General features: G+C 40.8%; 1 protein-coding gene across 1 annotated transcript in view; it reads right to left on the bottom strand.

Annotated features, from left to right (window-relative positions):
- The window catches only part of SLC35G1 (solute carrier family 35 member G1), a 55279-nt gene that overhangs the window by 10914 nt on the left and 17443 nt on the right, over window positions 1–26922 (bottom strand). Inside the window, exon 3 of the transcript XR_004664797.3 lies at window positions 22756–22888. The gene's annotated coding sequence lies outside the window, so the exon portion shown is untranslated. The remainder of the gene's footprint in view (window positions 1–22755; window positions 22889–26922) is intronic.

Below are 26922 nucleotides of genomic sequence, written 5' to 3'. Positions count from 1 at the left end.
AAGCCTGTGGGTACCTGGGGGAATAGCATTCCAGGCACAGGGGACAGCAAATGCAAAGGCCCATTGGTGAATAAAAGATTGAGATGCTGGAGGAACAGCAAGAGGGTCACATGGCTGTAGAGAGACCAAGGGGGAGGTGGAAGAAGAGGAAGTTAGAGAGTTAGCCAGGTGGGGTGGGTATGTGCTGGTGAGGCTTGTAGACCCCTGAAGGACAGTAGTAGCCTTTCTCCGAGTGAGATGGGCATTTGCTGGAGACTTTTGAGCAGAGGCATGGCATGATTTTTGTGCAAATCACTCCACTGCCCTTATAATAGATCTGAAAATTAACTGGTTTCACAACAGCATGCAGAAGATGTTTGGCTTTACTTCTGGGCCTAAAGTTCAGAAAATAAACAGAATCAGGGCAGGGGTCTCCCTCACCCAGGCCTGCTGGCAGCATTACCCTGTCATTGCTGTCAGAACCAGAGAGAGGTCAGGGAGGAGCCTGGAGCTCTGAGACTAGATCTGGTCTAGTCTTCACCTGGTCTTGGCAAGTTTTGTAAAAACTTTCTTCATGAGAGGAGACAGCCATCAGGTTAACCAGTAATTGTATTTGACACTAAGAATGCCAGGCCATAAAAGGATTATCTAATATAACTGGAAGGTTCCAAGACCAGTGATAGAGAGGCACAGTGGAAGCTGACTCTGAGTCCCTGCCTAAACAAAAGGACAGGCAGAGAGAAGATAAGTTACTGAGTTCATGGACTTTAAAATGCATTTCTCTATCCTTAGCTTCTCTCTGTGTACAGTGCTTTTATTTTTCCAAGAGACACTGCAGAATCAATGGGGTGAAAAGGGGAGGTGAGAGGAAAGAAGTAACAAAGTTTATTTACTTTAATAATGACTTATAATTGCCTTATTGTCTTTCAGAACTCATTTTTAAATATTTTCCCTTCCTTGGCACTTCAAATCAAACTATTTTAAAAATGTACACATTCTAAAACATCTTATTTTCTGTGGGTGAAGTTTAAGGAATAGATAATTCTCCCTGTAAGATGTATTCTGCTTGGCTAACTTCACCATGGGCCACTTGCATTTACTTAAGTAAAAGAAATGATAGGGCCACGTACAAGATATTTTGACAGAATGCCTAATGGTCTGGTTACTAGAGAATTATGTTGGAGGAGGTGAGAAATGACATCTTGAGTCCAATAGTTCTCAGTATCTCAGAGGGCATTCAACAGGAAAACAAGAAATGCTGGTTGAATGGATGCATTTATAGAGAGCTGGTAATATACTTTTTCTGGACTCTTAAGAATGAGCCATCCAAAACACAATAAATAAAATTGTATGCACTCTGGGAAAAGATCTGGATAATTAAGATGAATAACCTATTGTAGGAAGAATTCTCCTTGAGCGTGCTTATTATTCTTCAGGGAATTGAGACAAGTTTGGGGAAACAAGGTTGGTTTTATCAGGGCATCCAGGTGAACAACAACCCAACTGAATAGACCAAGTGTGTGGAAGGCTCAAGGACCAAGCTAAAGAGCTGTGGCATTTACAGAATTAGGATGTAAGGTGAGTTTAGGGACCAAGGTTGTTTGGAGTGGGGAGTGGTCTGATCAAGGGATCAACTTTTATCTTCTTTCTTCCCATCTTTGACCATACACTCTCTATCCTCTTTTCTTTCTTGTCCTTTTTCTCTCCATGCCATTTTCTCTATGTGTGTACTATTATACTGAACTGAAGCCTATTTTTATTGAGGACTGGGTATTTACTGAAGAGAAGTATTAGGTTCCCCTGTATATTTTTCATTTATTCTTCTGCAGTTTGCCTGGGAAAGAAAACTAAAACAAGAAACAGTAAGCTCTATGTTTACTTGTAAAAGTGGTCAACTGAAAAAAAAAAAAAAACTTTACAAGTGGATTCCTTATTTTTCACGGGTTGATGGTTTTTGACAGGGGAAAGAAAAAAACCTTCCCCACTCACTCCAAATCTACACGGAAGTGCTCAAAAAGATTCCTTCAATCAGGAAAAAAAGTGATGAATTTGAAAGGGAGAAAGGCTATCCTATTTATGTTATTTAATAGATAGAAATTGATTTTCGATAGGAAAGCAAGCAGCTGCAGACACTGTGTTCAGCTCTCACGAGAAATGGTTGCTCTATTTTAGGGTTCTTGCCAAAGCTGGAGCAGGTGCTGGCTTTTTTTCCTTCTTTTTAACTCACTCCTAGCTCTCAGGGGTTTAACTGGCCAGAAGGAGGCTGACAGTCAATGGACCTATGCCCAAATGGGCTGCAGCTCAGGCAGCACAATGCTGCGACCAGCTCGATGCTCTGATACAACTTTCAAAGCCCTTCTGAAATAGTTGGCTCGGTGGACTCCCACTCACATTATAATTAGAATCGCACCTGCTACGTCCAGCATGTGTTAAGTTTCTGAAAATACTAGAGAAGGAAGACAACAAAAATATTCATACTGATGTCCTTAAAGGGACTGTAGTTCTAGGACTTTGCGGGTGTGGGTGAGAGAGGAAGGGGGTAGGAATAGTCATTCGCCTTTGCTTCTAAAGTATTCTAGTTAATGCAGGGGTGTGGGAACCCTTTGAGGCAAATTGTGGTAAAACGTTTTTTTCCACCTATTTATTTTGTAGTTTTCAAGCATAAACTTAGTTTTGCCAAATTTCTGAGCCCCTTAACTTCTTTTCAAAATTTTACTGAAATCTTTATTCAAAATTTTGCTGACAATAGAAACCTGGAAGGAGGAGAATGCAAGAGGCCACAGGGAGGTGCTAAGGAGGGAGGTGCTAAGGGCTAAGTGGGTTTTCCAAAGAGCCTGCTAGGAGTTCGCGAGCTCCCCTTCACTTGTCACAGGCTTCAGTGCCCATAGAGCCCACCGGTCACGTAAATGAGAGACGGGCCAGGCATGAGAAAATTGGGAGTGAGGGGGATGCCGTTCTACAGAGGATGTTCTTTCTTTAAGGCTACTCAGCTCCAGCCAATTGTTCCTGTGTGAGAATGTGAACTCAGTGTTGCCAGATCTTCTTGAGTTTTCAAGAGTAGCCAGAAATCTGGATGCTATAAAAAAAAGTTCCCAGTTTTTAAAACAGGAAATACCTTATTATAACAAAAGGACCTGAGGCTGGGTAATTTATAAAGAACCAGAAATTGATTTTATCACAGTTCTGGAGGCTGGGGAGTCCAAGATCAAGGCACTAGCAGATTTGGGTGACTGGTGAGAGCTGCTGTCTGCTTCCAAGATGGCGCCTGGTTGCTGAATCCTCCGGAGGGGAGGAACAGCAGAAGGCGAAAGGGCAAGTGAGCTGAGTGCTGCATGAAGCCTCTTTTATAAGGGCCTTAATTCCATTCACGAGGCAGGGGCCATCTTGGCCTAATCAACTCTTAAAGATACCCCTTTTAATATTATTGCATTGAACACACCTGAATTTTGGAAGGGACACTTTCAAACCACAGCAGGGAGTTCAAACAAAACACTGTCTGCTGTATTTGGACCATGGGCTGCCAACTTGTGACCACTGCCCTAAAGGGCTTGTTATATGTGTACCACCTACTGCTCACTCACCTCCCCTTCTGTGCCAGCTACAAAACATCATTGGTTCCAACGTGGCTTGGCTTTGCCTCATTATGCCACCTGATTTCCTTAGAGAACTACACTTACCCTTCTCTTACTCACATGGATTGGGTGAAAGTCTCAAGTCTCAGATATGCTCATTAGCATTTTTCATCCTCTCTGGCAACTCACATCAGGTCAATGAGATTAGTAGTGGAAGTTTATGAAACAACTGGACAAAAGAATCTTTATTTCTGCTGAACTAGAGAGCTATATGGTGCCACCATATGAAGAGTCAGTTTGAGAGAGTGTCTTCGTCCATTTTCGGTTGCTATAATGAAACACCACAGACTGGGTAATTTATAAATAAAATAAATTTATTTCTTGGCAGGGCATGGTGGCTCACACCTATAATCTCAGCACTTTGGGAGGCCAAAGTGGGAGGATCCCTTGAGCCCAGGAGATCAAGACCAGCTTGGGCAATATAGTGAGACCTCATCTCTACAAAATCATTTTTTTTTAATTAGCCAAGTGTAGTGGCACACACCTGTAGTTCCAGCTACTCAGGAGGCCGAGGAAGGAGGGTGACTTGAGCCTAGGAAGTGAACATAAGTGGAGGCTACAGTGAGCCAGGATTGTACCACTGTACTCTAGCCTGGGTGACAGAGTGAGACTTTGTCTCAAAAAAAAAAGAAAGAGAGGGAGAGAAGAAAGAAAGAGAGAGAGAAAGAAAGAGAGAAAGAGGGAGGGAGGGAGGGATGAAGGAAGGAAGGAAGGAAGGAAGGAAGGAAGGAAGGAAGGAAGGAAGGAAGGAAGGAAAATTTATTTCTTAAATTCAGGAGGCTGGGAAGTCCAAGGCCAAAGGATCCACATCTGGTCAGAGCCTTCTTACTGCATCATAGCATGGTGGAGGGTATCACATGGCAAGAGGACAAGAGCATGCCAGCTCAAGTCTTTCTTCCTCTTCTTATGAAGCCACTGGTCTACCATGGGAGCCCTACCCTGATGACCTTATCTAATCCTAATTACCCCTAAAGGCCCTCACCACCTCCAAATATACTAACATATGAAATGTGGGGGACACATTCAAGCCAACACAAAGTAAAGCCAACACAAAGGAAAATAGGGCTGAGAGAGAAAGAGGAGTCCAGATCGTGATCACATCAAGTGAACACCTGAATCTGGCTATGCCAACTGCTATACCCTTTGATTTTGCAGTTTAATGTACTGAGTTCTATTACGCTCAGGCAGCTTAAACTGAATGTCTTATCACTTGCAAGTAAGAGTCCTGATCAGACTTTGTCATTTCATTTAAGCATTTAATGAACATATATTGAGCATCTACTATATTCCAGGGCAATGCTAGGAGATGCTGAGGATACAGATTTGAATGAGATAATTTCTTTTCTTTATAAATTAAAAATTTGAAGACTTCACATTTTATTAGCACCTTGACACATTTGTGCTTTCTTTCTCCACCTCTCCCACTCTCTCTCTCACGCACACACATACGCTTCTTATTCTTTTTTTTTTCTCTGAAACATTTGAGAGTAAGTTGAAAAGATCAACTAGAATTAGGACAGTCTGATTATCAAACTCAGAAAATTTAACATTGATCTAAAATTACCCATTATAAAGCCCTTATTCCAATTTTACTACTATACTAATATTGACTATAGCAATGTTTAGGCCAGATACAGTGGCTCATGCCTGTAATCCCAACACTCTGGGTGGCTGAGGCAGGCAGATAGATTCCCTTGAGCCTCGGAGTATGAGACCAGCCTGGGCCACATGGCAAAACCCCATCTCTAAAAAAAAAAATACAAAAAAAAAATTTAGCAGGTTGTGGTGGCATGCACCTGTAGTCTCAGCTACCTGGGAGGCTGATGTGGGAGGATCACTTGAGTCCCAGAGACTGAGGCTGCAGGGAGCTGTGATTGCACCACTACACTCCAGCCTGGGTGACAGAGCTGGGGAAAAAAAAAGAATATAGCAATTTTTTATACATTTAATGTAGGATTTAATCCAGGATAGCACATTATATTTCCTTATCATGTTTCTTTAGTGTCATTTAATGTGCAATGATTTATCAGCCTTCCATGGTTTTTCATGACTTTAACATTTTGAAAGAGCACTTGCCTATTGTTTTACAGAATGTTGATTAGTAGAATGTAGAAACTAAGATCTGGGCACTTGAGGTTAGTCCGAGTGCCTTCTTGTGATTTGATTATGAGTATGCCTTCTTGGCAGGAATACAATGTAAATGGTGTGTGTCTCTTTTAGTGCATCATGGCAGGAATCATCTGATGTCAGTTCATCCCATCATGGGTAATGTTGACTTTAATCACTTGGCTGAAGTAGTATCTATCAGATTTAGGTAAAGGTACCATTTTCCCCTTTGTAATTAATAAGTAATATGAGAAGATGCTTTGAGTTTGTATAAGTATCTTGTTCCTCAACAAATTATCACCCAGTGATTTTAGGATCCACTGATGATTTTTGCCTAAATCAGTTAACACAGTGGTTGAAAAATAGTAATGTTTAAAACTCTATTGTTCCTTATACATTTTTTCAGTTGGCTTTCTACTGTAAATAAAAACTTTCTTTTTCTATTCCCTTTCTATGTTTGTTTTCAGTTTAAGTGTGGACTCATGGAATCTTTTCTTTTCACTTTTGAAATAAATTCAAACTTAAGAGGTGCAAAAATAGAATAAAGAGCTTCCCCACTCTCTGAACCATTTGAAGAAAAGTTGCTGACATAATGTCTAATATCCCTGAATACTTTAGAATATTCCTACAAACAAGGACTTTCTCCTACATAACCATGATACAACCATTTAGATCAGGAAGTTAACATTGATAATTACTATCATCTAACCCACAGACCCCATTCATTTATCCAATTGTTCCATTAATGTCCTTTATTGCAAATGGATCCAATACAGGAATACATGTTGCATTTAGTTGCCATATCTACTTATCTTTCTTTGGCTTTATGACCTTGACCCTCTTAAAGGTCAGTTATTTTGCAGGATGTCCCTCAGTTTGCCTTTGCCTTATGCTTCCTTGTGATCAGATTCATGACTTGCATTTTGGTAAGATATCACGGAAGCGAGGCTGTGTGTCCTCAATGTATCCTATGACGTGGTGTATGATTTCAATTTGTCTAACATGCTGATGTTAACCTTCGTTGTTTGATTAAAGTGCTCTCTGCCTCAAGTTACTGCTTATAGTTACTGTCTTTCTCTTTATACTCAGTAAGTATTTTGTGGAGAGTTATTTTGAGACCATGTAAGTATCCTGCTCCTCATCAAACATTCACCCACTAATTTTATCATTTATTGATATTTTTAGTTGAATTTATTATTACTGTGATGATTGCCACATAGTGATTTTTCTAATTTCATCATTGTGTTTACTATTATCAATTGACTTTCTTTTTCTTTTTTTTCAAGATAGGGTCTCACTCTGTCACCCAGGCTGGAGTGCAGTGGTGCGATCTTGGCTCACTCCAACCTCTGTCACTGGGGTCAAGCAATTCTTGTGCCTCAGCCTCCAGAGTAGCTGGGACTGCAGTCTTGTGCCACCACGCCTGGCTAATTTTTGTATTTTTAGTAGAGACGGGGTTTCACCATGTTGGCCAGGCGGTCTCAAAGTGACCTCAGGTGATCCACCTGCCTCGGCCTCCCAGAGTGCTGGGATTACAGGCATGAGCCACCGCGCCCAGCCTCAATTGACTTTCCAATGTAAAGAAAAGTTTTCCTATCTATCATCTATCCACCTACTTACTTATTCATTTATTCGGATCAGTATGGGCTCATGAATTCCCATTTTATTTAATATGTTATAATCTGTTACTAATGATATTTATTTATTTATTTGAGACAGGGCCTCACTCTGTCACCCAGGCTGGAATGTGGCAGCGTGATCACAACTCACTGCAGCCTAGACCTCCCAGGCTTAGGTGATCCTCCCACCTCAGCCTCCCAAGTAGCTGGGACTACAGGCACACATCACCGTGCCCTGATAATTTTTTTGTATTTTTTGTAGAGACAAGGTTTCGCCATATTGCCCAAGCTGAATGATATTTATTTTGATCCCTTGGCTAGGAAAGTAAATTCCCCCACCCCTTGTGCTTCCTGGGTGAGGCAATGCCCCGCCCTGCTTTGGCTCATGCTCCGTGGGCTACACCCACTGTCCAACAAGCCCCAGTGAGATGAACCCAGTACCTCAGTAGGAAATGCAGAAATCACCTGTCTTCTGCGTCGCTCACACTGGGAGCTGTAGACTGGAGCTGTTCCTATTCGGCCATCTTGGTACAACCGAGACAGACTCTTAAACTAACAATTAGAACACCCACTAGAACAATTACTGAGGTAAGAACAGGGCACTCCAGAAGGAGAAAAGGGGAAGAAACTCACCGTAACTGGGAGGTGAAAGTTTTTTGCTTTTTGTTTTTTTGAGATGGAGTCTTGCTCTATCACCAGGCTGGAGTGCAGTGGTGCGATCTTGGCTCACTGCAACCTCTGCTTCCCGGGCTCAAGCAATTCCCCTGCCTCAGCCTCCGAAGTAGCTGGGACTACAGGTGCCCGCCACCATGCCCAGCTAATTTTTTGTATTTTAGCAGAGATGGGGTTTCACCATGTTGGCCATGATGGTCTTGATCTCCTGACCTCGTGATCCGCCCACCTCGGGCTCCCAAAGTGCTGGGATTACAGGCATGAGCCACTGCGCCTGGCTGAGGTGAAAGGTTTCAAAGAGAGGTGAATCTGAAAGAATAACTTGGAGGTGGGGAGAAGAGCCTTTGCCAAGCAGAGATGCTTCAAAAAGCTTGTGTACTTAGAGACTCAGCTCTCCCCCTCTATATTCACTATACTTATGACATCACCTGTGGGCTACTTATGAGAGTGAATCTTTACAACAGCACATATGGGCTACTTATGAAAGTTAATCTTTTTTTTTCCTATACAGCTAATTTTCATTCTTCCTAGCAATACAGGAGGTCAGGGAGAAGGACTGGCAGGAAGGTTAAATTTTCTGTGGTCACATTGGCCTGTCAATACATGAAAGGTATAATAAAACAAAACACTGAGTGCCATAACATGTCTAAATTATAATTAAATACCTTGTAATCCATGCCAAGTTCTTCCCTTTATGGGTATAAATACATAATGATGATCTAGATTTATTTTGCTGGCATCTGACCATAATGAAATCAACTTGCATCGCTCTCATTTCCTTAATCCACTTCTAAATTCCTGCTAGGTAAGTCACAAGTTGGCTGGCATGTCTATGAGAAGAATAGATTCCTGGCTTGTTCTGGGTTTGCATGTGGCTGGCTTGGCTGGGGGAAACCTGTACCCCAGTAGGTGGTCTATTCCTATCTTTCTTCTCAAGGATCTGTCTGGGTTCTAGGTCTGGACCATTCACCGCTGAGTTCATTCTCTCACCATCCCAGGTGCCTGGTTGTGACAGGAAGAATCGGGTTCCTGGTCTGATTTTCGAGCCTTGCTCCTTGGACGAGCGGTGGGCATTTGTCTGGTTTATTAATGGCCCTCTGCTTGCTCTACCCAGGCACTCTGGGGATGGCTGTAGAAAGATGTAAACTGAAAAGTTCTTCTGGCCCCGCTGGCTTCTTTGATCATCATCTGCTCATTTATTCAAAATTTCATTTTTAAATTCTGCAAGGATGATGTCTGCTAATGCCTGTGCTGACACTGGCCTCAACCAGGACACAGAATCCTCTTGTTCCCTTAGGTTCAACATACACTGACTCAGGACCCTACAAGTGCTTGGAACAGAGTGTTCTCCTCAAATTCACCTACAATAAAGGTAATCCCCAAAAGCCCAGAAACCAGTAATTAAAAAGGAGCAAGAAACTGGGACTGGAATTGTTTGGGACAGGAAACTTAACATTTCATTTGTCTGTACTATGCAGTGTTTTGTTTTGTTTTTTCTAAACAAAGCATACCTATTAATTACATGAAAACGAAAAAATAAATTCATTCTGAATTTTTAGCCTGGAAACGAAGTCCTTTCTTCAGATTAGGTTAGCATCAAAGCCCCTCTGGTGGCTTTCTTCAGAGGCTGGCAGCAGGACTCTTTTTCTCTGACTGTCGTCACTTGCCTTTTCTCATACTTAACTCCAAGAGCTTCTTTTCTTTTTCCATGCAGATGTCAGAAAGGAAAAAAAAAATGTATAACAGAGGGCATCTCCCTACTGGAGGTGAGTACTCACTGGGAGTGAGATCATGCAGTGAAGTGGCTGAGAACACAGGACATAGGGGTTAGGCTGATGTGACAAAGAGGTCCTGACAAGCTACTTGTGGCTCAGCAAGACCTCAGAGAAGAGCATCCTTCACCTTGGCCCTGAGTGGCCTTTGCTTCTCCTTTCTTTAAAACAATAATAATCTCTAACACTTATTAGGGATCCGCCATTGTGCTAAGCTCTTTAACTCCATGATCTCATTTAATTCTTGCAATGTTCCTGTAAAATGGAGACTAGTAAAGCCATTTCACAGATGAGGAGACTGAAGCTCAGAAAGGTGATATTATCTGCCCAAGAGTCACCTAGCTAGTTAGAGATAGATAGAGCTAGAATTCAAACCCAGCATGGTCTGAGTCCAGAACTGAAACTGTTAACCACCATGCCAGACTGTTTTTTCCAGTATAATGCACTTTTTACATGTGTACTGAAACATTATGAGGTGTTCAATAAATCCAATTTGAAAATATTCATTGGCCTGGCGTGGTGGCTCACGCCTGTAATCCCAATATTTTGGGAGGCCAAGGCAGGTGGATCATTTAAGGTCAGAAGTTCAAGACCAGCCTGGCCAACATGATGAAACCCTATATCTACGAAAAATACAAAAAGTAGCTGGGCGTGGTGGCACATGCCTGTAATCCCAGCTACCTGGGAGGCTGAGACAGGAGAATTGCTTGAACCTGGGAGGCAGAGTTTGCAGTGAGCTGAGATCGCACCACTGCACTCCAGCCTGGGCGACAGAAGAAGAGCCTGGGTGATGCAGGGGGACTCCGTCTCAAAAAAAAGAAAAAGAAAATATTCATTAGCTGGGGGGCATGGTGGTGTATGCACCTATAGTCCCAACTACTCAGGAGGCTGAGGCAGGAGGATCACTTGACCCAGAGTTTGAGGCTGTGGTGCTAGCTGTGACTTCGCCATTGCACTCCAGTCTGCAAAACAGAGTGAGACTCTGTCTCAAAAGAAAAAAAATAAAAATAAATCGGATACTTGGTGCTATCACAGTCAAGCATTTACTTAAAGTTTCAAAACCATCACTTTTCATTTGTTTTACAGGTTAAGTAAAATTATGTTATATTTAAAATTTCACCCCTGGAACTTTATCTGCATTGTAAGGTTGGTACAATTATGTTTCTGCATTGCCATATTAAGCTCAGTTAACTCAATTTGAAGCTATTTAGATTTTCTGATTTTAGTAGGATTTGTTAGGTAATTATACATCTATATCTATGCCTGTCTAGCTGTCTATCAATACACCATTTGGCTTCTAGTTCTTAGCTTACTTATTTTACTTCTACTGAAATACAGTAACATTTATAAAATTAAAAGCTAGGCCAGGCATGGTTACTCACAGCTGTAATCCCAACACTTTGGGAGGTCGAGATGGGAGAATCATTTGAGGTCAGGAGTTCAAGACCAGATTAAGCAAAATAGACCTGTCTCTGCAAAAAAATTAAAAATTAGACAGGTGTGGTGATGTGTGTCTTGGTCCTAGCTACTCTGGAGCCTGAGGCAGGAGGATCACATGAGCCCAGAAGTTTGAGGTTAAAGTGAGCTCTGATTGTACCACTGCACTCTAGCCTGAAAGACAGAGAGAGACCCTATCTGTAAAAAAAAGGCTGGGCATGGTGGCTCACGCCTGTAATCCCAGCACTTTGGGAGGCTGAGGTGGGCGGATCACAAGGTCAGGAGATCAAGACCATCCTGGCTAACACCGTGAAACCCCATCTCTACTAAAAATACAAAAAATTAGCCGGGCGTGGTGGCGGGCGCCTGTAGTCCCAGCTACTCGGGAGGCTGAGGCAGGAGAATGGCATCAACCCGGGAGGCGGAGCTTGCAGTGAGCTGAGATTGTGCTACTGCACTCCAGCCTGGGCGACAGAGCAAGACTCTGTCTCAAAAAAAAAAAAAAAAAAAAAAAGTAAAAATAAAAGGTAAACCATAAGCACTCAAACTTTATAAAAACTCTCTTATAAGTATAAGGGGTCAGACAGGCAGGACACCAAAATTATAAGAGCTAAAACTATATATAATATAATATAATCATGGCAAAGCAGCTTGTATGTTCTCTTGCTGTTGTACAGTTTGTCATTACGATGTCATGAGCACCTGCACAAAGCAGATGGACCTGAACATTATCCAACATTTCCTGCAGGGCAGCCCCCGGGGCTGTGAGAGCATGCTTATTTTAACAATTTGTTGTGAGTGGTCCTGAAAAGTTCCTGAATTTTTTGGATAGTTTAGACCTACAACCTTCATAATCAGTTTACAGGAAGTTCGAATAATTGCTCTAAGATGGCAGAAGTTTCACTCCACATTGTTTACCAAGGTGATTTAATCTGGCCGTTTAAATTAACATATTGATGGTCTGAAATATATGTACATGTTGTTTTTACTATTGTTTTCAAATGAGTGAGGTAGGTCTTTATCTTCTGACATGAAAAATTTTCGTGATATACTGTCTAGTGGGACAGAAGTTTCGGGACAGAATGTACCGTATGATTCCATTTTGTAAAAATTAATCAATCAATTAAACAAACAAATCTATATGTATCTATCGAAAAGAGAATCCAGCTAGGCGTGGTGGTGTACATGTGTAGTCCCAGGTACTTAGGATGCTGAGGCAGGAGGATAGCTTGAGCCCAGGAGTTCGACGCTGCAGTAAGTTCATACTACTGCAGTCCACTCTGGGCTACAGAAGGAGAGCTCGTCTCTAAAAAAAATGGGAAAAAAAAGAGGAGAAAAATAAAAGAAGAATCCACTCTACTACTTAAAGGTCAGGGGAATTGAGCCTTCCATTTATATTTTACATTTCTGTGTTGCTAATTTTTTAACTATATGGAAGTTTATTAATGATGCAATCCCTGATTTAAGATACAAGAAATGCATCAGAAATCCAGATGTCAATGTCCTATACAGATTCTTGCTTTGAAAATATGTTCTGAGAGCAATGTGATTGCAGTCCTTGGAAAATCTTCTCTGACCGTTGCTGCAACTTTACTTATTTATTTTAAATCTGTACATATTTAATGCATACAGCTTGATGAGTTTGGAGATAAGTATACATCCATGAAACCATTTCCACAATCTATGCCATAAACATATCAATTACCTCCAAAAGTTTCCTCCCACCCTCATTATAATTTGTGTTAAGAACACTTGACATTGATCTACCATCTTAGCAAATTTTTAAGTATAAAATGCAATATTATTAACTCTAGGCACTATGTTGTACAGATGTCTAGGACCTATTCATGTTGCATAACTGGGACTTTTTGTGCCCTTTGACCAATAGTTCCCCATCTTCCTTTGCCATATGGCCCTGGCAACCACCATTCTACTTTCTGATTCTACGAGTTTGACTATACCTGATACCTCATATAATTGGTATCATGTAGTATTTGTCCTTCTGTGTTAGGCTTATTTCACTTAGCATAATGTGCTCCAGGTTCATTCATGTTGTCGCAAATGGCAAGATTCTTTCTCTTTTAAGTCTAAATAATATTCCACTGTATGTATATATACACCACATTTTCTTTATCCATTTGTCCTTTGGAAATTTAGGTTGCTTCCATGTCTTGGCTGTTGTGAATAATGCTGCAGTGAACACAGGAGTGAAGATATCTCTTCGGTATACTGATTTTGATTCCTTTGGATATATGCCCAGAAGTGGGATTTTTTAATCATATTATATTTTTAATTTTTCAAGAAACTTCCAAACTGTTTTCCACTGTGGCTACACCAGTTTACGTTTCCACCAACAGTGTAGAAGGATTCCCTTTTCTTTACTTTCTCGCTTGTTGAATTTTTAAAGTATCACCTTTGAAAGATAAATACAGTATTTTTTAAAACAAAAATATTTCTCCAGGCATGGTGGCTCATGCCTGTAATTCCAGCACTTTGGGAAGATGAGGCGGATGGATCGCTTGAGCCCAGGAGTTCGAGACCAACCTGGCCAACATGGTGAGACCCTATCTCTACAAAAAATACAAAAATTAGCTGGGCTGGTGTCATGCTCCTGTGGTCCTAGCTACTCGGGAAGCCGAGATGGGAGGATCACCTGAGCTTGGGAAGTCGACACTGCAGTGAGCTGAGATCAAGCCCCTCCACTCCAGCCTGGGTGACAGAGTGAGAACCTGTCTCAAAAAAAGAAAAAAAAATCAAGAAACGCAAGCCACTGGTTTCCACAGCAAGTCTTGACCATAGCTCCACACCACAAGGGGGTGCTGTGGGATTCTGAATGAGTCACATCACTGGCACCTCAGTTTCCCCTCTGTAAAACGAGGATAACACCCCCCTCACCGGGAGGTGGCGGAGCTGAAAAGATGTGGCTGTGAAAGCGAGTGGGTCTGAGTGGGTTCTGGGAGACTGCCTTTAATTTTCCTAAATTTGAATGGGGGTTGGGATAAGGTGAGACCAAAGAATCCCTGTTCTGGTCGATTATATTTCTAAAACTAGAACTAAGAATTCAGTGCTTAGCTTCCTCCTCTGACCTAAGTCTCTTCTCACACTCCTATTCAAAGTGCTGGGGTGGAAGGAAGCTTGAAGTCACCCTGTCCTCAAAGAATCTGACAAAAGTTATGCACCTGAATCCCAGAAAACTGCATGGAAAGCTGAATTTTAAATACAATTCCTGGAGATTCCCAGGCCCACGTGAAGGATCCTTCATTGATTTAATTCAGGCACCTTATTTTACCCAGGAGAACAAAATTTAGAAATTAAGGCCACTGAACCTGGCTGTTAATGGCTCACAGATTCCCCATCCCCAAGAATTGCTCTGGGTATAAGACCCACCTACAACGCAGTGGTGTGATTTATGCTCCTGAAAGCACATCCTCTGCCAGGTGCAGTGGCTCAAGCCTGTAATCCCAGCACTTTGGGAGGCCCATGAGGGTGGATCACCTGAGCTCAGGAATTCGAGACTGACCTAGGCAACATGGCAAAACCCCATCTCTACAAAAAATTTAAAAAGTAGCCTGGTGTGGTGGCAGCTATTTAGGAGGCTGAGGTGGGAGGATTGCTTGAGCCCTGAAGGCGGAGGTTGCAGTGAGCTGAGATTGTGCTACTGCACTCCAGCCTGGGTGACAAAGTGAGACCCCGTCTCAATACATACATAAATTAAAAAAAGTGCATCCTTGCTTGCCTCTTTCCCCCTCCCTGGTCTGTTTTCCTCATGAGCTTTTCCTGAAGAGCACATGCCCAGTAAATCACACACACCTCAACCTGTCTGGGGCTCTCCTAGGGAATCTGACCTCATACTAGTACCAAGTGTCACTGGCATCATTTTATAGATTCCAGACATTGATAACATGTGATGACAATACACTGATAAGATATCTAACTGCTCTCTTCACTTTATAAAATCATGCTTGGGACCTCAGAGATCATTTAGTCATCTTAGAGGTGAGGACATGTATTATATATATGTAGATATATACTTTATATTATTTATATATTTATTCTCCTGCTTTTTCCACTTAATATCATAACATGACGATTTCTCTTTACTTCTTTTTTTGTGACTCCATTTGGTAAGCTTTGTAAAAAGAACTTGTATTTGGGGCCGGGTGTGGTGGCTCACACCTGTAATCCCAGCCCTTTGGGAGGCTGAGGTGGGCAGATCACCTGAGGTCATGAGTTCAAGACCAGCTTGGCCAACATGGTGAAACCCCGTCTCTACCAAAAATACAAAAAAATTAGCCGGACATCATGGTGGGCACTTGTAATCCCAGCTACTCGGGAGAATGAGGCAGGAGAATCGCTTGAACCCGGAAGGCAGAGGTTGCAGTGAGCTGAGATGGTGCCACTGCACTCCAGCCTGGGTGACAGAGCGAGACTCCATCACAAAACAAAACAAAACAAAAACAAAAACAAAAAAACTTTTAAGTTCAGGGGTACATGTGCAGATTTGTTATATAGGTAAACCTGTGTCTTGGGAGTTTGTTGTACAGATTATTTCATCACACAGGTGTTAAGCCTAGTACCCATTAGTTATTTTTCCTGATCCTTTCCCTTCTCCTACCCTCTACCCTCTGGAAGGCTCCAGTGTCCACTGTTCCTCCTCTATGTGTCCATGTGTTCTCAACATTTAGCTCCCACTTATAAGTGAGAACATGTGGTATTTGGTTTTCTCTTCCTGCGTTAGTTTGCTAAGGATAACGAGCTCAAGCTCCATTCATGTTCCTGCAAAGGACATGATCTTGTTTTTTATAGCTGTATAGTATTCCATGGTGTATATGTAGCACATTTTCCTGACACAGTCCACTATTGATGGGCATTTAGGCTGATTCCATGTCTTTGCTGTGAATAGTGCTGCAATGAACATATGTGTGCATGTCTTTATGATAGAACGATTTCTATTCCTTTGGATTTCCCTTTACTTCTGTCTTTATAAAGATACTTGTGAAAAGATGCATAATATTCTAATCTATGAAGGTAGCTTTTTTAAACCTAATATACTCAAATGGAATAGTTATTTGTATTTTTATTATTATAAATTATAAAAGGGAATGTCTTTATGTAAATATTTGTTTCTGTGTTTCAGGGGTTTTTTCCCTTAGGAAAAATCTTCTAGAAATAGTTACTGGGCCACAGGGTATGATATGTATTGCAAATTTTTCAAAAAATTTTTACCAACTTAACATTCCCAACCACAATGCTGTCTGGCAATTTGAACCCTCTTGCCAATATCAAGTGTTATTTTTATAAAAACAAACCCCAAACTCTGACTTAAAGTGAAAAGAACTTACTGCTCCATTAATTTATCTTTATTTACAGTAAAGTTGATTTTTTCATATATTTATTAGCCATTTATTTTTCCTGTTTGGGGGCGTTTTCCCCCTTGTGTAGGGCTTTACTAATGAATTTGTACAGTTTTTGACAGCCACTCTGAAAAAATATTATACTAGTTGTGGACTTTGTTACTAAGCCCTTGATTTAGAGATATTTATGCTATAATTTCTCCAGAGCAACATTTTTTACCTGTTCTGTGGCAAAGTGTATGGGGAAAGATTTGAGTCTGGAGAAATTCCATTAGTAATTAACACTCAACCAAATTTACCTCCCTCGCTACAGGCAAGACGGAATGTCTTTAAGAGAGGATTTCTAAACATAAAATGTAATGTGATAATTAAACAAAATATTTAAAGTGGAATGGAGGCAGAAATGAAAACAACCAGAAAACAATTACATATTTATGAAAAAACACAAAGTGGGCAGATGACATTGTTCAAAATGCGAGGGTTAGGGCAATGTAACCCATGTGCCTCGAAGATACTAACAAATTCAGACATCCCTAATGTTAGGTTTGTCTTAGGATTTCAACTTGTGGTTTTAAAAATGTTTCTCATTTGGTTGTTTTCTTATTTCAGAAATAAAGTTGACACTAAGAAAAATCCAATTGGATAGATAATCAACACTGCAAGTCAAGCAAGTGTTTTAGCCTCCTTCTTAGTGCAGTGTTATCATTTATCTGTTTTCATGATTAAAAAAATTAAGTGCTGACAGTTTTTCAAGAGACAAGATTAAATTCTGTACTGAAATTCTTCAAGCTTGAGCTCTAGCCAGAGGTGAACTTTATTTTGGAAAATCTGAGAAAATAAGCTCCATTAATTCTGAGGTGTGGAAAGAAGGATCTTGAAATACCCCTCACTTCTCCAGACACATTATTTAACCTAGCACATTCCTTACAGCAGCTGTTCCAAATCTTTTCCACTTTCCCCGAACCCTCCTAAGCCGTATGGAGAAGGCAGATGCTGGGTGACCTTCCTTGTCCAAGCTCCTCCCATCTCCAAATGCCCCCATGTCTACTCCCACTCAATCATAAATTCTTTTAGGACAGCCCACTGTCTTTCCTTTACACTCCCCTTCTCCTAGTCCAAAACGGAGTGCCCTGTTCATAAGAATGGTTCACTAAGAGTTTAAAAAGGAATGACTGGGGCAAAATCAACTTAAACAACATGGATCCTAGATTTTGCTGGTAGTCAGACCCTGACTAGAGTCAGTTTCCTTGGAATAATGAACTAAGGCAGGAACACAGCAGAGTGCCCCATACAGGCCTAAGTTAGAACCTGGTCCTACCACTCATTAACTGGGTGATCCGGGACAAATTAACCTCTCAACCCCACTCCCCCTCATTCTTCAGATACTTCATCTCAAAAAATGAGGATCATAGAAATTCCTGGCTCTTAGAGCTCTTAGGAGGATTAAATCAGAGAATGGAGCTGGTGCAGAATGTACCAGTTAATAAGCGCTCAAAACAGCTGTAATACATGTTGTCATATATCTTCAATATATCAAACCTCTGAATAATTTGCCAGGTTTGCAAACTGTTTTCCTAATCTCTTTCTGCCTTATGCAGGCAAACCTCAGTTCAAAAAAAGGAAAGAGGGTGTTGAAGGAGAGCTGATGGGAATTGTTTCTCAGCTCCTTCACCCTGATTTTAGAACTTTGATCCACCTCTGAAGCCAGGAAAACCTGCACCTCCCCCACTCCAGGATGGAGGACAGAACACATGACCTCTGCTTTACTTCGCCATCGGCTCTACGTACCGCGACTCCCTCTCTGATTCTAGTAGTCCCTAGCTCAGTGCCTGGCGTAGGGTGGCGCGCAACAGTCTGCACAGTTGAGTTGCTTAAATCCCCACGTCCCTTCTCACGAATGGACTCTGGGCAGAGTTGCTTACTTCTGTACCTGCCTGCTTGCATCTTAGAGATCATTTTTGTTCTGCAGACTCTAAAGCTCTTCCTCTGATTCCTATCAGAGCATAACTCAATCACAAAGATTTCAGGGCGGACTATTCCATATGCATTGATTATTTGTCGGTTCACTTAGTAAACATTTATTCAATGCCTACTGTGCTTTTTAAAAAAAGAAGAGCACATGTTTAGCTATAGAAGAACTTGTTTGCTTTTTTCCCCCTCAGATCCTTTAAACTCCGGTGAGGTTATCTTTCTCTTTTTGAGGCTTTAAAATAATGTCTGACTATAGTGACATCTACTGGTAAAACTGAGCTCTAAGCCAAGGGAATCATAAGCACCTAGCCTGTTATTTTGACAGTTCTTTTTTCCCTAAGTGTGGTCCAGGCGGATGTCCAAATCAACATTCTTTGATAATAAGAACTACTAAACCACTTCATTAAAGTCACTTTCCTGCTAATGATTTCTGAATCTTAAAAGCTGTTCTGTTTAAAATACTACCGCTATCCTTGCTGAAAAATCACAGACCAAGATGCCAGGCAGCCTTTTGAAAGGACCATACTTAAGAAAGTGCACAGAACCTTAGAAAGATATTGCATTAAAGTAACTCATATTGAATTGAATGGCTGCAAGCCCTGGCTAACACAGCATTGCTATGAACTGATGGATTCCAGGACATTTCAGTTCACGAATGAATTATTATTTAAAAGTTAATTTGTATGCCATGTGGCAGATACGATAACAAAGAGATGAGGTCACCGGCTTCTTCTACTAAAGAAGTCATTGGTCAGGTTTAGGATTTTATTTTACACATAATGAAGTATTCAGTTGTTAAATTCTCAAGGTATCCATCAACAGGACATTTAACACAACATAAATACTGTGCATTTGCTGAAAAGAAAAGCAGGAAGGAATAAGAAATAATGCTTTTATAATATTAGTAAATTATATTTTCTAAAATGGAAAAATAAAGCTTTTTAAGAATAGATTTTTAATTACCTTGAATTCTGGGAGAGAAACAACTATATAATTCTCCAGTAATTTGTTGCTAGCTTGCAAAATGTTAACTACGTCTGCTGGTGCCAATGAGTTTTATCAATCAAGATGCGTTTGGCTAGATGTCCTCATGGCAGCAAGAGGCTGAAGCAGCTCTAGCACCACCTCCTTACACAAACAGAAAACACTCTTCAGAAGCCTCATTGTGAGAACAAGCAACTCTTTCCCAGAGGTGTTGCCTGCAGACTGCCTCTCACGTATCATTGGTCAGAACTGGTTACTTTGCCCCTTTCTAAGCCAATCACTGGCAAGAGGATTGGAATGTTTGGTTTAGAGACTAATTGAAATTCACCCCTACCTTAGCCCCTCCTCTGGGTTTGGGTTGGGTGCACTTTCATCAGCGCGTGGCATGAGAACTTAAAACTGGGGAGATTCAAGCAAGGAAAAAGGGAGGAGGATGAATTTGGGTAAGGAAACAATGGTGTCTACTACAATCAAGAGGTGAATGTGTGGGGAGGATAATGAGGCAGATGTGGGTCTCTAGAAATCTGCGTCGGATGGGAAGAACGAGGGTGCCAACCCAAGAGAAATGCTGGAGCGAGAGAAATGTTTGTTTGATTTTGTTTGGTGTGAATATAGAAGAGATCTGAACATATCTATAAGCAGAAGAGGGGTCAGTAGAAATGAAGAGTTTGAGAACTCAGAAAAACAAGTTCCCGGAGCAGATGAGAAAGAATGGAATCTCCAGTCAGGTACCAGACTTTGGGATTTGGAAGACCAAATTTCAAAAAAATGGCTGAGTCCATCAGAAAATTGCCAACTTTTAATTTCTTTGATCAGGGGCTTTAAAAAAAAAGTTAACAATTCTTAATTAAAGTTACTTTAGATTACAATTAATTGAAGGTAAACACAATTTCCATTTATTTATCAGTTTCTGGATTTTAAACATTTTTCTTGTTAACTTTCTCCAGTTTTTTTTTTTTTTGGCTATCAATTACGTTATTGTGAAAATCTGAATAAGGTTGGCATAATAGATGATAGCACTGTATTGATGTTAATGTTCTGATTTTGCACATTTTACTATGCTTATTGAGAGAATGTCCTTTTAAAGGAAATATACACTCCAGGACTGTAGAAGAGCGATGGTCAATTTTATGTGTCAGTGTGGCTAGGCTAACGGCACCCAGAGGTTTGGTCAAACACCAAAATAGATGTTGCTGGAAAGGTATTTTTTAGATGTGATTAACATTTAACTCAGTAGACTTTGAGTAAAGCAGATTGCCCTCCGTAATGTGAGTGGGCTTCATCCAATCAATTGAAGACTTTAAGAACAAAGACTGAGGTTTCCAAAAGAAGGAATTCTCCTCAAAGTTGCAACATAGAAACCCTGCTTGAATTTCCAGCCTGCTGCTCTATGGAATTCAGACTCAAGATTGCAATATTGACTTTTACCTTAATTTTCCAGCCTGCTAGGCTGCCCTATGGATTTCCGACCTGCCAACACACACAATCCCATAAGCCAATTTCATAAAATATATGTCTACTTTCCTTCTTCTCCTCCTCCCTGTACGTTCTTCTTTCTCTTTCATCCATCCATATATATATATTTTATATATATACATGTTATATATATATTTTATATATATACATGTTATATATATTATATATACATGTTATATATATATTTTATATATATACATGTTATATATTTTTTTATATATACATGTTATATATATATTTTATATATATACTTTATATATATATTTTATATATATATATATGGAGAACTGTGACCCCCGACTATACAGGGGTAAATGGCTTCATGTTTTCAACTTACTCTCAAATATTAACTCTAGGGGAATCTGGGTAATGGGAATTCTTTGTACAATTCTTGCAGTGTTTCTGTAATTCTGTAATTCTGAAATTATGTCAAATTAATTATGTCAAATTAAAATTATGTCAAATTATGTCAAAATAAAAAGTTAACAGCAACATTTATTTGAAAGCCAGTTTGGAACATAGCTTTTCTCTTATATATAAGCATATAAACTTGGCTACATTCCTGAGGTAGCTGACAAAGTCCAATTTAACACATAATGTAGCTGAAATACTGTGCCCTCCCACAGGGATTAAATAGGAAGAAAGCAAGACCGTTTTAACAGTGATTCAACCAGAAGGGAAAACACTGAGATTGAGTAACAAATTTTAATTCATCTTTACTTGGGTGGAAAAACGATTGCACAGTTTAATATTCAACTGCCAATGTGGAAAATGGGGGAAAAATACAACAGCTGGTGGGTTGAGGAAAGAATGGTTGATAAAGAAGAAACAAGTGCTTGGGTGTACCTAGAGAGGAAGGGAGGAGAGTTTTAAGGGAGGTTTTGTTTGATTTGGTTTGATCTGAAGAAATTTGAGCATATTTATACACAGAGGATGGAGCTAGGGTTGAGTGAATAGTTGAAATAATATCAGAGAGAAACAAATGGGCTCTTAAGCAAGCAGTGTTTTTTAAAATTTTATATACCATCAATTTGTTTTAATAGTAAAACTGGAGGACCAATATAAAGTTGTTGACTTTTATATTTGCCAAGTGAAGACTTTAAACACACACACACACAGCCACCCCAACAATGACTATCCACTATTACCATAATTTCATAAAGGGTAAACACTAATACATAAAGGCAAAATGTAAACACTTACTAGATTTAGCATGGTGTTCTTATTTCACTGAGGACTGTTTTATGGACTCTGGCTTTTTAAGTTAGTCTTGGCTGAGCATCTATAAGCACCTGTGTCTATCCTGGTAACCTGTGCGAAGCCTGCTGAAGAGGGATGTTCTCAAACACACACTTTGGATGGTGGTACATCCTCATCTCCTCCATTGTGGCTTTGGTTCTTCCGAGGGCTTGCTTCCCCTTACCTCCATAGGTGATCCAGGTAAGCCCGGACCTTGGCTCTAGGTTCCGGTTCCTCCTCCTCCAAGGGCAACCTTACAAGTGGAACTGTGGCACTCACCTCCACTGGCTTTACTGAAATTGCATGTTTATCTTCGAAGTTTTTGAATACTTTTTATCACCAATTCTGCCCTTTGTTAATGTTCAAAGCCACTTATCTCTTTCTGGTTAGTGGAGCTTTACTTGTGTTTTTGCCTTGCTCATCACCTCACCATTGCTTCTCATAGAATTTTTTGGCTGGAGAAATGTATTAGCACTTGTTTCTGTTTCTCTAATTCATGTTAGATGCCTCTTACCTTAACAGGGAACAGCTGGTTTGGCTACACACCTTACTGGTGAGATTAGTGCCATTCCCCTGTGCTTTGTTTAGGACCTTTCCTGATCCACAACCTTTAGGGTAAAAGTCCAAGGCAATTCATGTCCTCATATCTGTAAATGAAAAGCATGAGATCAATTAGAAAGTGTTTGCTTTGGGTCAGACAGACTGTGTGTGTTGTGTGCTTTGTCCTCTGTCCTTTTTTAGCAATGTGACTTCACACAAGTTTCTTAAACTCGCTAAGTCGTCTTTCTCATTTGTAACATAGAGAAAATAAGAATCTCAAAAGGCTTTTCCAGGGATCAAATGAGAGAAATATGTAAGGAGCTTTGACATGTGCTGGCACATGGCAGGGCTCAAGAAATTGTGCCTGCTGTTATAACCCTCCTTTCTTCCTAGCACTTTCTAGAATTATGCTGTCAAACATGCTATCTACTAGTGTCACTGAAACACCAGGGGTTCGGTCTAGGTCCTGCTGCTTGCTGCACGGAAAGGCAATGACTGAGACAATGAGTATTGCCAAGGAAAAAGGCTTTAATTGGGAGCTGCACCCAAGGAGATGGGGGTTCAGTCTCAAATTCATCTCTCTTACTGATTAAAATTAGGGGTTTATATAGCAGGGAAGACATGTTACTATGTCTGAGAAAACAGGAACTCGAGAGGCGTAAGGAAGCAATCATGATGAATGAGGGGCCTGGCGTTTCATTGTGTGGATGCAATGACGTGGTTTCAGTTCTTTGATACTTCGTGAGAGGCCTGGGGATCCTTTCCTGAGGAAGGAACTCAGATACAAACAAGGGTCAATTTCTATGTTTATCCAAAAACAACTGTCTATGGGACTGTTAGTCGGTGTCACTAGCTAGTGGAGATGGGTGCCACAAATTCCACCTGTAGTTGCTCTTGGGAGGAGGAGGAACCAAAGCCTGGAGCCAGGTCAGGGCTGACCTGAATCACCTATACAGACAAGGGGAAAAGAACTCTCGGAAGAACCAATGTCATGATGGAGGAGATGGGGATGTACAACCATCCGAAACAACTTACAGCTCTAAGTTTCAAGCTTTAAGACTAGAAGGGCCAATTTCTACGTTTATCCAAAAACAACTGTCTATGGGACTATTAGGTCATTTCACTAGCCACATGTACCCACTGAGCATCTGAAGTGTGGCTGGTCTCAGTTGATATGTGCAGTAACTATAAAACACACATTAGATTTTGAGGCATGGTATGATGGAAAGAATGTATCTCACTAATAATTTTTTATATTGATAACATGCTGAAACAGTAATATTTTGGATGTATTGGGTTAAATAAAATATATTATTAAAATCAATTTCACTTGTCTGTTTACATTATTTAATATGGCTTCCAGAAAACTAAAAATTATATGTGTAGCCTGCAGTGTAATTCTACTGGACAGTGTTATTTTAGAATCCTGATTTTTGTCTGTGAAATAGGTTGACAAATTGATGTATGGGATCTTTCTTCAGAGATCACTCCTGGATATGACCCCATCATCCACCTGACATCCCTGCGGAGGATGGCATGTTGTCTTTATGACTTCTTTGGCCTTAAACATCTGCTTTGTACTGTTTCTTGCTTTTCTCATGCACTTAGAAGATTAAAGATCTTAATAAGATAGAGAGATGTCATCTGAAAAAGGTTGGCCAGATAGCCCATCATATCCCCAAGGGTCGAGTCATGAAGAGATGGGAAATCTGCTTGTTAGCATATAGGTGGCAAATATTGGGTATTAATTAAGATTAATAATTAATAATTGCATTTGGGTACAAGTAAGAGAAACACTGTTTTTGGGGGGTTTTTTGTTTTGTTTTGTTTTGTTTGTTTGAGACAGAGTCTGGCTCTGTCACCCAGGCTGGAATGCAGTGGTGCCATCTTGGCTCACTGCAACCTCTGCCTCCTGAGTTCAAGCGAGTCTCCTGCCTCAGCTTCTCGAATAGCTGGGACTACAAGGTATGACCACCATGCCCGGCTAATTTTTTGTCTTTTTAGTAGAGATGGGGTTTTGCTATGTTGCCCAAGCTGGTCTCCTAAGCTCAGGCAATCAGCCTGCCTTCGCCTCCCAAAGTGCTAGGATTATAGGCGTGAGCCACTGCGCCCGGCCCAGAAACAAATTCTAACTTAATCACAAGTAGGGAACTAATTGGAAGGATAGTGGGGATCTCACAGACTTGATGGAAGAGCTGGACAACTGGGCATCAGGAGGGACAGGACCCAGTCTGTCTACAGGATTTCTACAGCCGGCACCCACGGCCCTTCTCTCTGGGCACTGCCACTGGACAGCTCCTTCTGCGCTTGAGGCCCTGCTCATGATTCAAATTACAGAGAGAGATAAACCTGACTTGGCTGAGCTCAGGTCATGGGCCTGCCCACTTCCTAGGCCATTGGGGGTAGGATTCTGAATTGCCAGCTCCACCAAAACTAGAGACTTAGATTTCAGCAGTTCCCCAAAGGAAGGGGGTTATGGCAGAAACAATGCTTTAGGTTCACCAAATTCTGTTGCTATTGTTCTTTTCCTCTTCCTGAGCACAAAGGAAGACTTATTTCCTACCCTCCTTTTAAGTTAGGTTACAGTCAATGGCATCTGGGTAGAAACGATGTTCTCCGTCAAGACTGTTGATGTAAAATCTTGGTAAACTTGGAGGCTACCTGTATAAGAAGTCAGGATCATCAGGGGGAAGGAGCCTGGAGCCTAATCACCACTCAAAGGAGAGATACTGTAGAGACCTTGCAACTTACATCAGACTGTGAGGGAATCGAGATATAAAACTTTATTTTTTAAGACTCTGAGATTTGGGGTGTTGTCTGTTATAGCAGCCAGCATAATTACTCTAATACAGGGATATTATTTTAGAAGAAAGGGGATGAGGGAAGCTGGGAATACATTCTATCTCTCTAGGAAGAGCAACAATAACCAAAAACATAGAGTCTTATTTGTGAAATGATACAAATTTTATTAATATACAATGGGAAATTTGACAGTTTAGGGAATCAGGTACTCAATCTTTTGATTCTCTTCTGCACTTATGGTATATGAGAAGCCAGATTATAATCACATAGTTATTTGATAACACAAATATACAAAGAACAAGGAGTGCTGATTTTATAATGCAGTGTTCAGGGACATGAAGACTTGACTGTGTACTCATTGGGCCATGTTTCTTAAAATGAAGTTCAAGAGTCCCTCAAACCAGAGGTATATAAAGCCCAGGATAAATATGACACATCTGCCTAGGATACCAAAGATTTGGGGAATAAAAAGCTAAATAACTGAATTGGTAATTTAAAAAAAATTTTTACACTAAAACACACAGATATATTATTAATTAGGACGCAAAAAATTGCATGGATTTTTTTTTTTAAAAGCATGAAGCCTCCAAGAGGATTTGAGCTTGAAGTGGGCAGCTTTAGGCTTAGGGTAAGCAGAATAGTGGAGTCAGGAGCACAGGCTTGTAGTTGGACAGACCAGGGTTTTGAGAATAAGACTCTTGACACTTATTAGCTATGTGATCTTCGAAAAGTCATGTAACTTGTCCAAGCTCTATAACCTCATCAATATAATGAAAATAAACAGGCTTGTTGCAGGGACTGAAGGAGCCAGACCAGAAAACTAGCTAGGACAGACACCTGAAGGATACAGTAAAGTATGGTGGTTAGTATAGCTGTGATGGTAGCTATGCCTCCAGATTCTTCTCAGCTATTAGGGGTGCTTTTGGGAGAAAAGCTGGGAAGTCACTATCTTGGTGTATCTCATCTCTACAATGGAGCAAGCCTGCCAGAGTCACTCTCCTGTCCTTTCTCCTGAGGCTGGCCACCTTTCTTCTGATTGGCACACTGCACCTGTAGAAACAGTCTGGGGAAGTTACGGCTGAATGTGGCTGGCCCAGGGTTCACTTCTGTATATTCAGATGACTGTGTATAGCTCCATTCTTTCCTGCTTGGAGGCCGTAGGAAGCCAGCTCATGCCTAGGCTCTTGGGCAACATCTTGCTGTAGCCCACGCAAACTGATTATATAGTCCATATATGTCATGTTTGCTTCCAGTTATGACCAATGTGAGGGCTTGACAATATTTGGTGTTTCCTTGCATTGGCTAGGATTGTTTATGGCTACTGCCCAACAAATGTTAA

Source organism: Pan paniscus, chromosome 8, assembly GCF_029289425.2.
Source record: "Pan paniscus chromosome 8, NHGRI_mPanPan1-v2.0_pri, whole genome shotgun sequence".
In the NCBI taxonomy this organism is placed as follows: domain Eukaryota; kingdom Metazoa; phylum Chordata; class Mammalia; order Primates; family Hominidae; genus Pan; species Pan paniscus.
This window is presented reverse-complemented; position numbering and strand designations above follow the sequence as displayed.